Consider the following 4624-nt stretch of genomic DNA (forward strand, 5'->3'; position numbering starts at 1 on the left):
TCCAAGTTACAGGTGAGAAGTCCAGGCTCAGAAAAGTTACATAAACCGCTTCAAGGTCACATGGTTAATAAGTGTCAGAAGCAGGACTGGATCCCAGGAAACCTAGTCTAGCTCTTTGTTGCTGCCTCCATTTAAAAGGTTGATTATCCCTACTTTACAGATGAAGAAAATGAGGCTCAGAAGTGATTTGAGGTTGAAAGGTGGCAGAGCTGAGATTTGAACCCCAGTCTGTGTGGTTCGGTGCCCAAGCCTGAACGGCTGAGCCTGGAACCTGGCTGGGACCCTGCTGCCTTCACCCACCCTGGGGGGACCCAGGCAAGGCAGCCCCTCCCCCTGGGTCTCTTGAGTCCCCTGTCACTGTGGCCTTGAGCTCCGCCCCAACCCAGGACTTGGCTCCTGCACCAGCCTATCGCCTCCGTTCCTGACAAACCCCAAGACTGCCCCTGACCTGGGCCCTGGGCCCAGGCATGTCTGTGCTCCACTAGGTGCCTCCTGGATCCGGCCCTGGGACACCAGCTGCTCTTGTTAAATCTTATTAATAGGTGTCTCACATGCTCCAGCAGTTGTCAGCCATGAGGTTCAAAGCACACAGCTAGCTCATCAAAGCTCCCCCGTGGGGAGGAGCAGCCTCTCCGAGAGGCTTGGGGACAGCCAGGCCAGGTCTCCCATCACGTCTGCCACCACCTCATCAAAGGGCACAAAATGGCAGACTCTACCAACAGGGCAGCCGCCCGGCAGGCTGAACCTACCCTGAGCAGAGCAGGAGATCAATGACCAACGGCGCAGATGCCCCAGCTGAGCCCTCTCTCTACCCGTGGGGAGGGCCGGGCTGAGGCGGGAGGCGTGCAGATCCAAGTGACCTGGTGGCAGCAGGAGGACAGTTGTCACCGACGGGGGCTGGGTTGGCCTTGGTCAAGAGAGAGTGGAGTTTGCTGGTTCGGAGCCCTGGCGCTCCGTGCACGGGATGCTCTTATGATCATAGCAGATGCTGTGGCTGACCTGCCCGTGTCCCCTGGGCACTCGCCCTCACACACCAAGGAAGGCGGCCCCCTGAGGACACCCGCAACTCTGTGTCTCCTGTTTCCTCCACTAGACCACGTCCAATGACATTCGCTCACAAAAGAAAGTGTCCGCTATGCGCCGGGAGCTGTCCCAGGCCTGGGGACACAGCTTTGCGCAGGACAGGAAAAGGCCCATCCTCATTGGAGCTGACATTCGGTGGAGAGACGGACGTGAACAGACACAGCCATGTCCAGAGGCAGGTGGTGACACTCACTAAAGGAACACAAAGCAGGGTGAGGGGACAGAGGTGACAGCGTGGGGGTCAGAGGCCGATGTGGCCTCACTGTGCACAAAGCGAGGTGGGGACCAGGGCTTGTCCTGCCTGAATCCCCGGCCACGCACAGAGCCGGGCACGGGCTGCCCTCGGCCAGAGGGACGGAGCCCCCTCCCCGGGCCCTTGTGTGGGGAACGGGCGGACAAGAGGGGCGGGTGGGGCTCATCTTTGTCCTCCGCCCCACTGAGATGTCTCCACACGACCACGTTCCTGGAGAACTGGGGCCCCTGCACCCCGGTTTCCCAGGATCTCCGGGATCATTTCAGCAGATGGGGCCCAGGAGGGAGGAGGCAGATGGGGGGAGGGGGGAGGAGAGAGCAGGACCCCTCCCACCTTCTTTTCCCAGGCAAAGCCATCACCCCCCAGAGGGGAGGAGAGTGGCTCAGAAACCCCCCTCCCAGTGAGGGCAGAGCTGGGGTGGGGACTCAGGAAACACCACATCGCACGGCCAAGAAAGTGACCCAGGACTTGATGTTCCCCTGGAGAACAGCTGCACACAGCCCCCTCCTCACCCTCCCTGCCCGGAATCTCCACAGCACCCCATTTCCCTTGGAGTACGTGTTTCAAGCACATTGTTTTCTCCTGTTGATAAAGTGTGATTTATTTAAGGCTCTCTGATGGTTACTTCATGTCTCCAAAGCCTACTTTCTACTGGAAGATCAATTCCAAGAAAACACCCTGAGCCCATGGAAGTTAGACCCACTAACAAGCACTAAGTGGCCAATCACCCACGGAGGGGCCCTTGACTAAGACCAGGAAGTGACAAAAACTCAGACTGGGCAGCTCTGCTGGGAGCTCTGGAGGGCCATTCACAACAGGGTTTTACAAGTCTTAATTATTTCTCCTCCAGGTACAATTAAACTTCATCTGAGTTCAGAAAGGATGATTAAAGAAACCCATCAGAGAGCAAATCAGTCCCGTGTGGTGAACGGAGGGGCCCCTCTCAGAACAGCCTCTGGTTCCCACAGTCACACACACACACACACACACACACACACACACACACACACACACAATTTGAGCATCGGGCATGTTCACAAGTGCAGGGGCAGTGAGGAGTGAGAGGACCGGAAATGCCACCTCAATACCACAATCCATCAGGAAAGGGGGCCAGGCGTGGATCTGAATCAGCAGAGACCATTTCTAGAGGCCAAGAGAGGGCTGGGGGTGGGGGAGGGGAGAGTGTCCTAATTATAATACATTAATAGGGATATTGTTTCCAAAGACTGATTTCTGGGAGTGGACAAGGGACCAGGGCCTCATCTGATGCCAGAATGCCCTTAAAATATATATATATATACATATATATACACAACATGGACTGCAGTATTGCCATCAGCTCTCAGCCACTGGGAACTTCTATGTGCCACGCCCTGTATTATCTTATTCGAACCTTGCAATTGCCTAATGCAGTAAGTAATATTATTATCCCCATTTTGCATGTGAGAAAACTGTGGCTCACAGAGTTGAAGTCATAAAACTCCCAAGCTGCAAATCAAAGTCAGGTCTGTCTGCTGCCAAAGCAGAAGCACTTCACTTTACTATTACGCCTCCCTCTGTTTGCATACTCCCAAGATGGGGAGCTCACCACCTCTCAAGATAGCCCATTCCCTCTCTGGACAGCTTGAAATGTTGGAAAGTCTTTCTTTAGGCCACACTGAGGGCATCTACTTCTTCTTCCATATTTGAAGATAATGCTCTCATTCTCTAGAGATGTTTTACCCCTGGGTTCTACACCCCCACTCCTCAGCACTCCTGGTGATTCTTCCTGAACGAGGGGACATGGGGTTGGTCATGGATAGCTGGATGAACTCTCCTTGATTCCCTGCCCTGATTTTTATTAGACATCTGAATGATGAGATTTGAAAACACTCATGGTAAAGCGATTACAAAATTGGCCACAGTTCCCAACTCTTTCCTGTGTCCATGCCCTTTGCAATATGACTTTGCAGCCCTTCCCAGCAAGGGGTAAAATCTGTATCCCCACTTCTTAGTCCGAGCTGGCCTTATAACTTACTTAGGCCAATACAAGGCTGCAGAAGTGACATTGTGCCATTTCTGAACCTAAACTTCGAGAGGCCCTATGTACTTCTGCTTTCTTTTTTGTAACCTGCCTTCATTATGAGAACAGCTCTGGACTAGCCACTGGAGGATGAGAGAACATGAGGAGCAGAGATAAGTCGCCCCAATGGAGGTCATACTAGACCACCCAGCCTCCAGCCAACACACCCAGCTGTCCTGAGATACTAATGACCCCATCCAGGACCAGCCAAGCCCAGCCCACAGCAGCAGAACCACCCAGCAGACCTACAGACTCCTCAGCTAAATAAATGCTTGTTGTTTTAAGCCTCTAAGTTTTGAGATCACTTGTTATGCAGCAGTAGCTAACTGATACACCATACCTCTCCGATCCTGAGGTAGTTGTGCCCAGCCGTCTTTCAACACTGCATCTAGTACATTTCCTCTTCCAGATTCTCTCTCCACCACCATCTTTATTCCTGAAAAACCAGAGGAATTTCTCCTACATGTAGAGAGACAATAAATAGATAGTTGCTAGAATCCATGTCTCCCTTCAGGCATTCCTTCATTCAGTCATTCAACAAACATGTATTGTATGCAATGTTCATGATCCCTGCCATCACAGCACATACAGGGGATACCAGCACTAAAGAAATCATTGCAAAAATAATGACATTGGAAAGAAATAGCATTTCATTGAGTTTGCATGAATTGCCCCAGCCTGACATGAAGTTGCAAGCTCAACGCTCTATGAAAGAGTAGGTGCTCACGGAGGGCACCTCACACTGGTAAGTGAACAACTATCTTGCCCTGCATGGTGGGAACATCCACTCCGAATCACAGGAAGAGCTAGTGGGCCTTGCCAAGGTTCTCAGAACCAGGCTGACACACTCTGGGACTTCTGCCAGCAAGACAGGCAAGAGCTCCGTGAGTCCACATGCCTCCCCCACAGGACATATCCTAACTGGGAGCCAACCCGGAGAGGAAGACGAGGCGGCAGCCAGAGGTCAACAAGGAGAACAAACACTGTCCAGCAGGACCTGCCGATGTGAGAGGCACCATGGCAAGCAAGGAAACCACAGCCGTGAGAGCCAGACACGCAGGGAGTGAGTAGTATGACCCTCGTCCAGTTACTCCCCACCGAGAGACACGTGCAGATAGTAATCACCCATTCTCAGGGGCTTAATTTTTTTGTATGAGAATCAAGTAAGATCGTAAATGTAGAGGAGCAGATTCAGGTCCTGATACACGTTTAACACATGTCCACTC

This window comes from Delphinus delphis, chromosome 1, assembly GCF_949987515.2.
Source record: "Delphinus delphis chromosome 1, mDelDel1.2, whole genome shotgun sequence".
NCBI lineage: Eukaryota > Metazoa > Chordata > Mammalia > Artiodactyla > Delphinidae > Delphinus > Delphinus delphis.